Consider the following 13,900-nt stretch of genomic DNA (forward strand, 5'->3'; position numbering starts at 1 on the left):
CCCCCTCCCCCCTTTGAGTTTCTTTTTTCTTCTTCTCTTCACTCAGTTATTTATCTTCATCTCACCCCTCATTTAAACCTGGATACACACACACACACACACATACATGTGAACACCTACACAAACTGAGAAATTCACCTTCGCACAAGTACAGAAAAATGCAGTCCCAGTCGAAGTCATTCCCTAACTTCCCCCTCATGCTGCATTATTTAGAGAATCAGCGCCTGCAAACATGGTAAACAAGAGCGTGTTGGGTTGTGTGAAGCGATAATGGGGCCGGGCAATGGAGCCATGCAGGAACACAAGCGCTCTTTAGCAACCAAAACTGCTCGAAGGTCTATTTCCTCAACTGTCATGAGATCAAGCTTCATAACTTTACACACATGTTCGTGCTCTTGCTGCAGACGTTTTCTTTCTGTTCATAAATACAAGCAAAGAGTCAAATGATGGTGGAAATGAAAAGGCCCAGAAGACCTGAACCTCTGTGTGAAGTGACTGTTGATATCTTGAATTGGAATATCAGTCATACAACTGCAAAGAGATGCATTGTTGGTTTAAAAAAAATACCACAAAAAGACTTATATTGACTCTTAAGTGACACAAAACTACTTAATGTGGCACAAACAACCTCAAATACACCAAACTACAAAAGAGATGCAAAATTAAACACAACAGCCACAAAGAGACAGACAAAACGACTGCGAGGAGATGCAGAAGAAACACAGCAACATGCAAAACCTCCACAGACACCAACAAGGCACGACTAGACACAAAATGAAATGCAGATACACCACATAGACAAAAAAGAGAAAAAATGCTTTAAACAAGAACAAAGAGAATAACTGAATAATTTAAAAAAAGTGAAACTCAACTACTAAACCGTCAAAATGACTAAAAAGATGCAAAGTAACAACTGAGAGACACAAAACAAATGAAAAGCAACACAGTTAATGATTAAAGACGCAAAACGACTAAGAATGGAAAAACCAACGGGGGCTGGGGGCCTTAAACATGTCTCTGCTCAGGGGCCCACTCTCGTTCCATGATCACAGTACGTTCAAATTCTTAGTGAAGTCTCTCTTTATGAATCACTTTGATTTTAACTTTAGTGAAATGCTCAAGCTGATTTCCTCAGAACTGTACTTACTGTATATAAATCAATGAATATGAATGTTACTCTTCACATGTGCAATGACTCACAACACAGTTCGAGCGTGTTCATCTTCAGGCCGCTTTTAGACGTGTATCGTGACGGCCGTCGGAATGTGCGGCGAAGGCTCGGCTGTAAAGTGGAGCGATCGGGCCCGTCTGGCCCCGGCGAGGCATGCATGCGCTGATAAATATAGCTGCCGCTGAGGCAAGTCTAAATACAAGGCTCGTCTTTGCTTTAATAGATGGGTGTCGCTAACCTATGGTGCAATCACGTTGGATTCCACAGAAATATTTCTGCACAGCGGCAAACAAACAAAGCAAAAACAAAAGCGTGGGACAGGCAATGCTAATCATGAGGCATGGCTCGGCGTCTGTGGCCAGGGCAGTGGAGATGTTGTGTGTGTGTGTGTGTATGTGTGTGCGCGTGTGTGTGTGTGTGTTCGTGCAAAGCAATGACTGCAACAACCACCACTGACCCTTATGGACCACAGGACCTCTGCACAGTGAGACAAAAACCAATCATTGTGTGTGTGTGTGTGTGTGTACGTGCAGAGTGAATCGGGTGATATTTATGACCAGGGATTATCCTGAGGACACTCTGCAGAGTCCAAAGGTCGCTCTGCTGTCTCTCCGTGTTTCTGGGCGCATCATTAACCAACATTTAACTGCTGGCTTATGAGTACAATTTAACAACCTGGGCCGTCCCATTGTGTATAAGTCACACAACGCACCCATCCACTACTGTCTCTTCCCTCCAATATCCGGACTGTTAAACCTTTATTTATCAACCAATGAAATGGCAATAATCATCTGATAAAAGTGCACTTGGGCACCTTTGTCAATAAAATGCACATGTGTCTCATGAGTCCATAGGCCTTTGTTAAAACGGGGATGTGCTTATGGAGGCGCTTTTCTTCTCACACACACACACAGACACACTCAGAAGTCATCAGCTGCCACAGCCTGCAGTGATTTGCAGGGCAGCTGTTGTAATAGAGTGGGTTGATGTGAAACAGTTTACACACACAATTACTATTAATACCAAAGACACATGTGCCTCCGCTATTTACCCAGCTCACCCTGTATGCCATCTTTTGGACGTGAAGCGCGACTGATTAGGCTGCGGTGTGTGTGTGTGTGTGTGTGTGTGTGTGTGTGTGTGTGTGTGTGTGTGTGTGTGTGTGTGTAAAGTGTGTGAATTGTGTGTTTGTGTCTGTTTGAGGGAGAAAGACGAAGCTAAGAGGCAGGAAGCAGCGTAGCGTGAGGGACGCACCTGTTAGGGACTCGCAGAGGAACAGGCCTAAGACGCTAACATCCACAAAATCCAAACATCCCACAGGCAGGTCCTCACACAGTCTGCAGTGATCCTGCAAGTCGAGGGTGAGGGTGAAGTGGTGATTAAAGGGTCGTTGTGGTTGTTTTTGTCTGATGCCTGGACCGTCAATCAAAGTTTTCTCTGAACATCAGCTTTTGCGTTGTCACCACAACACTAGTGGTGAAGCAGGTCAGTGGGATATGAGGGTGATTTGCAGGAGTGTGATGCAGCAGGTGTTTCAGCTCCTGTGCAGCAATGAAACATCATAAAAAAACAAATGCTGAGAGTCAGATCGTAAAAGTCACACCCCATCGACAAATACACAATCCTGTACATATGTGACTGTTAAGTCATCAGTCCAGTAATCATTGACTTCTCCTCATCTGACCACGTTAGAGTCAGTCTTCCACTCTGTCTCCCTCCTGTCTTTCCCTACAATGGCTCGTGTTGTCCTTTTCTCTTTCGTCCCTCTTCCCCCTTTCAATATTCTCCTTCTGCTGTCTCTTCCTTCTTCCTTTCCTATTCCCTTGTTCCCTGGATGCCAGAGTGGACCAGATGCCAGTTCAGGGGACCCTCAAACCCCCCGCCTCCCCATCGCTCCAGACAAACACACGCACACATACACGGCAACATATTGGTACATAATTAATGAAATTAGCTGCTTTATCTGCTATGAAGAGCCCTGCTTGTGTCTCTGGCTGAGTGGAGAGAGACAGATAGGGTGGGGTGGGGGGGGTGAAACGGAGAGAAGGAGGTAGAGATTGATGAGAAAGACACAACTGATTAACAGGAGTGGCAGTTATGAGTAGAGACACGCAAACATGCAATGCTACAACTGAGCGACACGGAAAATGACTGGTGAAAAGTTTGTGAACATGAAGAATGGTGCATCCTTCAATATTAAAACACAAAATGAGATCAACAACATCAGCTGTTGTGATTAGAGCCCGACAGATAACGCTGATACTACCAGCTGATATGAGCCGTTCACAGACATATTGGTTGTCACCCTTCACGATATGGTTTTATTAGCTGCTGGTTTGAAGCCTCGAGTAGATTTCTTTGTCATTAAGGTTCGATCATCTCTTTGGAAACGATGCATAAACAGGAACGGAGAAGTGGAGGTCAGTGATTTATGCTGGACATGGAAGTGCACACGGCCTCAGTGGCTGTAAGTGAGAGCAGGGTTGCCAGATATTTGATTAACCCCCCATTAGCATGTGCACTGTTTGTCCTCTTTGTGATTGTGATGACAGTAATTGTGTCTGGTGGACGTCTGTCGCAGAGAAAACAGCTTCACCCCTGCACGGTCACATCTTAACAGGCTTTCTCTGAAAATGAGAAAAATCAGTTTCAGCTCTGTAATAATCAGTGCATGGTATTAATCTCTATCTTCAACACGCTGAGGAATATTTACACCAGCTCTGCTACTAGTCCTCTGGGTGTCTTTAGTCATCCTGCGTGGTTCCTGTCCCACCCTGCCTCAGTGTTAACACACACACACACACACACACACACGTACACACGTACACATATCAACTGTGGTTTAGACAAGGTGAGTAAATTGTTTTTTATTCTTGAGGTATTTATCAACCCTGGTGCCGCCCGTTGAACCAGTGGCTTCCGTAATGCATCTGATTAATGGCTGCTTATTAACAAAAGCTCTGTTGTTCGGGCCCTGAGGGCTCTTTGTAATTCTAGAGCTCAGTGCTGATATAATGGCCTATTTTAGGAGCTCCGTGATTAAGCGCCATTAAGCGGCGGGCAAAGCCAGGCTTTGGACAACTTCAATGGCAGCCAACGTAAACGCAATCGTGTCCCCAGAGTCCCTCCATCCCTCTCTGTCTTTCTCACTCCGTCTCTCCCTCTGTCTGTCTGCCTCTGTTATTGGAACAGCGCGCCGTATTTATATTGAGTTTGGGGAAAGATTCTCTGGGGGACAAATTTTGTTCAAACAGTAAAGACATATCGCGTCACTAGCCATTGGCGAAATGGGAAATCCATGCCGTGGAGGGAGTATGCAGAGAGCCCGCTGTGGAAAGTTATGACACTGTATTAATCTGCTCATGCATCTTTGAGTCTGTGCAGAGCTCGTAATGAAAGAAGGGACGTGAGGAGCGGGTCTGACTCCGGGCCGAGCTGCAGCTCTACACATGGACTGCAATATCTGAGAATTTAAAAACGCTGGTTCCATTTTCTCCTCACCTGCATGCTAATCTGGTTAGCCCGAGTTCAGACCAGAGTCAGATACAACAGAGGAAACTGACGCTCTCGCACAGCTCAGATTCAGACTTACCTCCTGAAAAACGTTAGCTATGCTCGAAACAACGAGTCGTCGATTTCAGGCCAACTTCATCTGTCAGATTTGAACAGTTCCAGAACACAGACACATCTCCCCAGAGGTGAAGCCAAAACATCTTGATAGCTCCCCGGTGGCTGGGCTGAAGTAGCCTATTGGTCATAAATAGTTCTGCCTCCCTGTAAACTTGCATCATAATGTCCGTTCACATCCAGGAAGAAACCACAGTTATGTTGTGTTACTTGTTTAGAAAGTGCTTCATTACAAAAGTTTCTTTTAAATTGGGCTAAGAAAATAAAAGCACACTGACCCTTTTAGCCTGTGGTCCATTGCTCTTTCTCAACAGGAAGACTCTTCACCCTTCCTGCTGCCTCCCCTCTCTCCCTCCCCCCCCCTTCTATCCCACCCTTCATCTCTCCCCAGACCCTGGCGTTCTCCCGTGGCTCCTCTGGGGAGGGCGGTAATAATTATTATGTAAATAAATACGCCTGCTGTAATCACATTCGTGCCACTGATCCAATTAGAGAGCTGATAGCAGGCGGCTGATTGCGTGGACTGGCGGCTGATGGTCAGGGCCTGTGTGTCTGTCTGGCTGGCCGAGCTAACTGGCGGAGCGAGCATTAGCGGGCCAGCAGACTGGCGTAATGAAAGCCGTTTGGTGCCGCGCTGCATGCAGTCATGTACTCTAAATAATGCTCTTTGACCAGGACCCTGCACGTCTGCCAGCCTCGCAGTCGTCTCTCACTGAGGTGCACTGTGCACGTGTCTGTATTCCTGCTATCATGATGCCTGGCTCTGGATCACTTTCACCATGCATCAGCTTATCACCAATTACTGTCTTGTTGTGATTCTCATCAGCTTAATGATGCTCCACTGAGACCGTCATCGTCAGGGCTCTATCAGCCTCACCCCTCACCCTCCATCTATACTCAGCTCCCTGTCCACTTGTCTTTCTTTTACACACTGCATGACATTATTTATCATGTTTGGGATAGAAGAAGCATCGTTTTAGGAGTAGGGGTCTCACTTTCCAACTTTCTTAATCGTTGTTTTGTCTCATCGGGTTGTCGATTAAATAAAAAAAGCCGTCTCTCTGTGCAAGAATCTTCAGATTGTTAATAGAACTTTAATTTATTCCCTCTTCTGTGAATGTGAGTCACGTGAGATAGATTTTTTAGCAACAATAGTTGTGAAGACAACTCCCATGATTCAATGCTGCTTCACAGTGTCATCAAACTAGGTCTTTTGTTTTTAAGACCTTTAAAAGCAATCGTATCTAAAATCTAAACATTTGAACACATCATTGTGATAAAAACTGCTTAAAATATTTGGAGAAATTTGACGTGTACTTTTATTTTTTTGCTTTGGTCCATGTCCCATCTGCTAACATGGAGAAGACAGGGTTTATATAACCTATGCTGCAGCCAGCCACCAGGGGGTAATCGCAGTGTTTTTGGTTTCACCTTGAGAAGCCATTATGTATTTACATTTATCAATTGACAACTGACAGTGGCTGGTTGGAAATTTGCAGCTAATCAGCCAAGTAGTATCAGTATCAGTAAAAATCCACATTGGTCGACCGTGATTATAGAAGCTACATGTTTCCAGTCCTGTCAGAATTATGAGGCCTCGAGTTTCCATTGTTCCATTCGAGTGTGTTAACTCCAAACTATACTCTGTAGAGCTCAGAAGATAAAATGTTCTCATGTAACAGACCTTTATTGTATATTTCTAATTCTGGAACTCTTGACTGGTTTGCACCGTTTTAAACACGAGGGGGGCGAAAGTTGAATCTGGGGAGGAAACCCGTTCTGAATATGATAACTCTTTACATTAATGGACGCCACAATCGGGGAGGGCCTGTGTGAAATATGTCAGTTTTGTGGCAGTGTCATTGCGCTGCCAGCCGTGGACCATATACTTTCCAAGGGTGTGGGCACGAACGGTTAAAACGAGGGAGGGGGCATTAGTTCTAACCTCTCCATTTGCCCAGGGGCCATACTCCCACCACCATGTGTCGGCTGAGTAGACTACTGTTAATGTTGGGAAGTAATGTATGGGTCCCAGTGCTAACTCCCTGCCTTTTACATCTCAATCAGGTCACTCTAGTTTATTTATATATTGTCAGGGGGCAGGGGGGGGGGCAGCACAGGGGCTAAGAGATGAATGTGGCAGTTTTTTTTTTCTCTCTCTCTCCCTCTCTCTCTCTATTTAGTTAGCAAAAAGCTTTTATAATGAATTTGAAAGGCGGCACAGATCCAAGCGTTTGAAATTCCCAGAGCACTGCTAAGTGAAAGAAGGGGAGGCGGGCGAGGGGGGGGGGGGGCAGAGAAAGGAAGAGAGAAGCGAAAGAAATAAAATGCATTAACTCCCAAAATGTGGAATGGATTTGAAAAGAAAAATCAAAATTAATACATCTTCATTTTTTCCCCATGCTGTTTTCTTTCCTCGTTTCTTCATTATTATTTTCCTTCCCTGCTCTGTCTCCCCTCCCTCCTCCCGCCGCCCGCTACGTTTTGCTCTTACCCAGTCGGTCGCACGCTATTAAACAAACAGTCCTAATATTTTGAGCTGGCTGGCAGTTTGAATTTCATCTCGCCGACGCATCTTGTTTCTCTCAAGCCCTGACTGTTTTGACATGCGCCCCGATTAAATTATAAACAAGCAGGCCTCCTGATGGTGATGCTGGAGCCACTAATTTCCCTAATTGTTTGCAGTTGTCTGGGGGGGGAGGCTATGAGGCCCGGGCCTGATCCCACTGACTGGCACGGCCTAGTTAAAGGAAAAAGAAGAAGAAGAGGAAGAAGGAGGGAGGGAGGGAGGAGAGGAAAAGAGCGAAGAAGCGAGGAGACGGAGGCAGGTAGAGTAGAGAGGAAAGAGGAACGAGGAAGGCAAGAAATAAGGGTGAAGGTCCAATTAGGACTTCCGCACTTGGCTTCAAACACACCCATTAGTGACCAAAATGGCTGACCTAGAGAGCAGTGGAAAAGTGAACGTACACATTCTGGAAAAAACATTAAAATAACATTACTTTATTAGGCTGTTAATACCAATTCATCCCTACAGAGGAGGAACTAGTTTTAAACCTGCACTGACTGAGGTTTTTGGCCACTTGGGGGCCCCGTGTAAATCATCGAGTTTATACAGTGAACTTGTTGATTAACTTAATAACCAGGTTTGACAGCAAAAAAATAAATGTTAATATAAGAGCAATAACAACTTTAAAAATAAATGTGCTATTGAATCACATCACATATACCTGTTTATTTAAATGAAACTATAAGAGAAGTTTGCAACAGACTAAATATTTAAAAGTCTTGATTTGTATTGTTGAATTGTAGTGAGGTAAATTACACACGTCTGTACGGTAATTGCTGTATTTCAGTAAATGTTGCCTTATATTCCACCATTTGTGTTGAGGTGGTTGCGGGGGTTAGGTTAACATATAATGAGGCCAGGAAAAAAAAAAGTGGGCAATAACACAAACGGATCACTCCCCTGTTTCTCATTCTCAGACGTCATTTTGTTTCCCTCTTTGCCCTTCTCACCTTCGGTTCAGATCCAATGTCACATGTGGCAGAGTTCCAGCCATCACCAATCACAACACGTCGCTCCAGCCCATGATATCATCTGCTGGCAGCGTGTCCCCCAGTCTCTGCAGCGGGGCAGCCCACTCAAACAAGCCCACTGTGTGACACAATGACTCACTCACATACTAACGCTGCTAAAAAGTAAAAAAAAAAAAAAAAGAAACATATAAACAGGGGCATTATTTCAAATACGCAGCCTCCTCAGCTCCGCTCTGTGGAGCTGCACTCGTATGTTGGGCTTTTTTTTTATTTCCAGGCCTGTATCAGCTCAGTTATATGAGATAAACGAGAACACAAACAAAATGAGAGGAAATATGTAGATTTTTTTTTTTTTTTTTTTGCTCTTTTTCTATGTGTGTGTCCTTTTCCAGACGGGAGTGTGATGAAAGACTTCTGGGTGGAGCTGTGAATGTTATCCATGCTGGCATCAACAGACAGGCATCGTTACCTGGCAGACAGGAGGGCAGTCATATCGCTGCCGTCATCACCCAATCACTGGTACCGTCTGTGTGTGTGTGTGTGTGTGTGTGTGTGTGTGTGTGTGTTTGTACATGCCCAATGATGGCTAATTTAGCGTGACAGTAGAGATGGCTGGTATTGTTGCTGAGCAGGTGAGCTAATACACCTTTTTCTGCACAGAGGTGAGATCTGAGGTTAAACACGTACACAAACTCAAAAATCAAAGTGATGATGACCTGTTTAAAATCACACGGGCAGAATGAAATAACAAGGACAGGAAGTAGACTCGGCATCAGCACATCCTAAAATCATCAGAAAAATGTGTGTTAAATAATAATTTAAAAAATATCCACTGCAATAGTGAAGGGTCCTGAATAAAAAAGCACCTTTACAGTTCAGTTTTGCCTTTCACCATTTCACACACATTCATGCATCAAGCACTTAGCTGTCAGGGGTGATTTGGGGTTCAGTATCTTTCCGCTTTCACTTTTGGTTAGTGGACAACCCACTCTTCCCCCCGAGCCACAGCCGGCCCACAAAGTGATGTGGTCTCACTTTTTAGAAGGTTTAGTAATAAAAAGACAAAACCCAAACTTCCTGTAATTGTGAAGTTGGATTTGTGGGACGATCAAAAACAACATCACAATATTCTTCTTTTTACTTTTATTGATTAACAAAGATTTATACATTTAATAACAAGTATTGGGAAGGAAACATGTTTCTCAAAATATAAACAGATTATGTTTTTCATGTGTAGCAGTGACGTAAACTGGTCAATTTTAGTTTGAAGTTCCCACTGAATAAAACAAATTTAGGTTTGTTATGATTCTAAACTATAACTTGTGTTTTAATGTGTTGTCACTTGGGGGCTGAAGTAAATGGCACAGAAATGAGAAAGTATAGCAGATAAACAGTTGTAAAATGTTAAAGAGCACCAGCAGAAAGAAAAGTATGCTAACAGCTGCAGACTCTTCCTGCTGTTTAATAACGAGACGCATCCTCTCTTCTGTGTTATCTGCTCTTCTTCTCTCATTTTATCTCTCACCCCATTTCAGAGGAGTTGTTTATCTCTGTGTGTGTGTGAGAGAAATACTGCTCCGTCAACAATTTCAGCGGAAGGAGCCCCATTATGTGACAGCTTGTGGTGATGAATATTGAATACACTGTGTGCCCACGCCAATGTCTGCAAGTGTGTGCGAGTGTGTCGCCTCGGTAAAAATACGTGATAAGATGTGAATGATAATTTCTCAGGGAGGAGAATGCATGCAATATAGAAGCTGCGTGCTCATCTTGATTTTAGTTCATTAACAAGCACAGACTCGAGCGAACACACGCACACACTCGCACTAATGCCCACACTGTGCTCATTACTTATTTTCACAGTGGTAAATATTTGAATGATTCTTGTTTATCTTTGCTCTGAATGAATAGCCGCAAACCAGAGGTGAAGGGACACTGATGCTCTGCCAATCCAGAAAATGATCGTTTGGACGTATGAAGATAAACAGACACAGAGAATAAGTGACAGACGTCCATTCAACCAGAACACGCTGCTCAATAGGCCACTGATGCAGTTAATGCCTAATGAGAGTCCAGCACCTACATTCACACAGGATAAAGAGGAGAGTTACTGACTGACAGCACGCTGCTGCCCTGTCACCCAACGTAAAGATGTGGAATTATAAGAACTAGAATGAGATGTGTCAACGTTTAGACAATTAAATGTAAAATCCGCGGAGAAACAACCATTTAAAGTCTGGTGTTATTTAGTTATTGTCACTTTCTAACAAGTCAAGTTGAGGGAAACACAAGTACCTGATAACAATATCCTCTCACTGTCCAACTAACGTCCATGCATCCTTTACTTTGGCATAGTTCCTTGAGCGACACACAATACATCCACGACAGGGCGACGCTCCTGAGAGCAAACATGTTCCGATGTCTGAAGTAACATCATACACAGACGTAGACGCCTGTTGTTTCTTACCAACCTGCAAAGTCTAAAAACATAAGTTCCATCATCATTGTTGAAATGTCTGTCTCGTGTCCTATTGTCGTTTCGCTTGATCTATCTATTAGCTACACTGCCCCCTACAATTTTCGGTGGTACTGCTCCCAATTCATCCGTATCCGAAAAGCTTTCAGAAGACGTGGATCGTCTGCTGAGTGGCAGCAGAACGGGTCGTGACATCAGCAAACTCTTGTACATGTGTAGTAGAAGTTTTATTTTTAGGACAAAGTCACTGAACGCTTGAAGCTGTTATTCTCAGATTGACGATTCTTCACATGAAGATTTTATTTCCCAGGGAGCATCAGTTAGATCGGAGCCTGGTCTTCTTCCTGAGACGTTGCCAAGATGGCTGCCGAATGGCGAGACTTGCCTGTGAGGACTTTGATATTTCTCATTACTGGGAGTGCCACTTTTCACATGCAGCACGAGTTGGTAGTGATGTAGTAGCACAACCAACTTGTGTACTTGTCAGCTAAAGTACATAAAATCCATAAATGGAACTCGGGTTAATCTTGTTTAGTCATAACAAAACTGTTAGCAGCGTCAAGATTGAGGGTTCACGCCCAATCACTGCTGCGCTAGACTTTTTATGTTATTTACTTTGAGCAAGTCTGTGTCTGCACGACAGTCACCACGACTTGACGGACTTTGACTGAGGTTCGTCGGTGAACATCTGTCTCTGCTCACCAGCTCTGCTATTCTCATCGCTGCCTCATTCCAGCAGTCGTCCCAGCGTCTCTGTCAGGAAGCATCAGCGCACAACGGAGGCCGGCACCCAGGGACGGCCTCAGGCTGCTCTGCCCAACACACACCTGCCCTGCCTCCGCTCGGACCCCATGTCCACCGTCCGTCACCGCCCGAGGGAGAGTGGGCTGCGCCTGGGGTGGAGATGGAGGGTCACAGGGAAGTGAAGGCTGATCTCATGGCACCTGATGCTCTGGAAGAATCACTTCTAATCGCTGCTGCTCTGAATGATGGAGACACAAACAAGACCAATCAACAACAGCAAACTTTCTTATACACAAAACAATGAATTGATTAATTGAAAAAAAGAATCGGCAGATTAATTGACAATCAAATCATCAGCCAGTTTGTCTCTTTAATATGAAAAGCGAGATGATGTAGTTTGTTTGGCTTAAAGAATGAAAATGTAGTTTAACTATCAGCACATTTCATCGTGATCCGTTTATCTCAGCTATTAAACGACCACAGATAAACACAGAGCGAGCTCTTCCCCGGTCGACCCTTTAAACTAATATTATCTCCATCATTGCCTCGATGCTGCGGTTGTGGAACGATCCTTTCGCTCTGTGTGCATCGAGGACAAGACTCTGGTTTAAAGTGTTTAAGTAAATCCTTTGATGGATGAAATCATTACATTTGCCCTCATGTATATTTCATGTCCCAGTCCAGATTAGTTATTCCAGGGTTTAGAGAAATGCTGAGTGTGATTTATTTTTAATCACAGCAGCTGTTTGCCTTCTCGTATTGAAGATCTCGCCTGACAAAGACCCAGATTGAATGAGACAAATCTGACCTGGTGCGGCCCATGCCATTTCTAATTCACACAGCGCTCAGCATTTTACAGACCAAACTGTTCAGCCGAGTCTGGCTCTGCTTCATATCAAATTAATTCACTCCCTCAAACACACATGTCCAATCAAACAGACAAACAAACACGACTGCGGTTTCCGCTCGTCCTCGCTGCGTCTCCCAAAGCAACATCTGAAAGTATTCTGATCAACTTGAAATGTCACAAGTCCTAGTCACTGAGGATTCGATGAAAGGCTCCGTCCTGACAAGCAGTCGTTATTTCCGCAGTAACATTCGACTAATTGAATGTCTGCCGTTGTTCAGTTTTTGTTTCCGCGTCGCCCCTCGAGTCACCCGCGCCGCTTCCTTTCTGTTTCTTCTGCGCATTAGCGTTGATGTACAGCGTCGCCATGCCACAAGCCCACCAGCTGCCCCGCCGCTCCGTGCACGGCTCCGGTGGGAGAGCGCTCCGTGAAAAGTCACATCTCTCCCTTTTAGTGTCCTCACATCTGCACTTCCTGCCTCCATCTCTTGTTCCAGCCAACGGGACATTATCGGGTTATGTGTGGTGAACTCTGATTAAACGAGTGATTACGAAAACACTTAACAGCGAAGATAAGAATTTTAACGCAGGAAAATTTCAGGTCTGTGATTGCGTCGTCTGTCGTGGAGTCTGTATATGAACACACTTGCTTTTCTCACTCGCAGATATCAGTTAATACGCATGTTCGGACTCACATCTGCACATCTGAATACAGCAGGAGGCCACAGGTGTGTGAGCCAGCTCCGCAGAGAGCCTCCCCTCTGATGTTGCATTGTGGGTAATAATAGTTAGCAGCAACAGCTGTGCCCCCCTCTCCCCCCCGTCACCTCTAATGTTCTCTAATCATCCCTCTATCATGCCTAATACCCTGCAGTGGTGCCCTCACAGCTGTTTGAGGGGCCCTGGGTACCAAGACACCTGTCAATCTCTCTCGCCCTCACACACACACACACACACACACACACACACACACACACACACGAAACAAAATCTGAAAGTTTCTTTTATTCTGCTTCAGACTTTCACGTCCTCAAGGTTAAATGCAAACCCTGCACACACTTTTATGTTCATGCTTTAATGCGCAGATTATTTAGATGTATTTATTTTACTTTGGGTTTTCACTTTGTATGAAGTTAACCATCAATACAAACCATTTTTAACGCATCCTTACTTTGGTTTTCGTGTCTTTGCACAGATCTGTAGATAAAACTATAAATATAAGCTGAATTTGGCTTAAAAATAAAATCCTTTCAATACGAGTTCAAATTAGTATCCCTGGTTTCCTCCGAGACTTCCCAGAATCCATCACCCAGGCGGATGCTCTGCGCTCACAGATGCAGCTTGAATCTCTGAGAACCGCAGACCTCTGGGTGGTCTCTCCTCGTGTTTTACTGTCTGTCTGTCTGCATGTCTGTCCTAACCAGGCAGAACTGACTCCCATCCAACTTCTGACGGAGCCGCTGGCTAACACTGGGAGGTGTGTGTTTAACTGCAGCGA

The 13,900-nt window shown here is 44.5% G+C and overlaps 1 long non-coding RNA gene across 1 annotated transcript in view; it reads left to right on the forward strand.

Annotated features, from left to right (window-relative positions):
- LOC109644772 (uncharacterized) overlaps positions 1–10,563 on the forward strand; it is a 30,724-nt gene extending 20,161 nt beyond the window's left edge. Inside the window, exons 3-4 of the long non-coding RNA XR_011244409.1 lie at positions 8,728–8,854; positions 10,247–10,563. This is a non-coding gene — a long non-coding RNA (uncharacterized lncRNA). The remainder of the gene's footprint in view (positions 1–8,727; positions 8,855–10,246) is intronic.
- The last annotated feature ends 3,337 nt before the right edge of the window (positions 10,564–13,900 follow it).

The sequence above is a fragment of the Paralichthys olivaceus genome, chromosome 10, assembly GCF_024713975.1.
Source record: "Paralichthys olivaceus isolate ysfri-2021 chromosome 10, ASM2471397v2, whole genome shotgun sequence".
Taxonomy (NCBI): Eukaryota; Metazoa; Chordata; class Actinopteri; order Pleuronectiformes; family Paralichthyidae; genus Paralichthys; species Paralichthys olivaceus.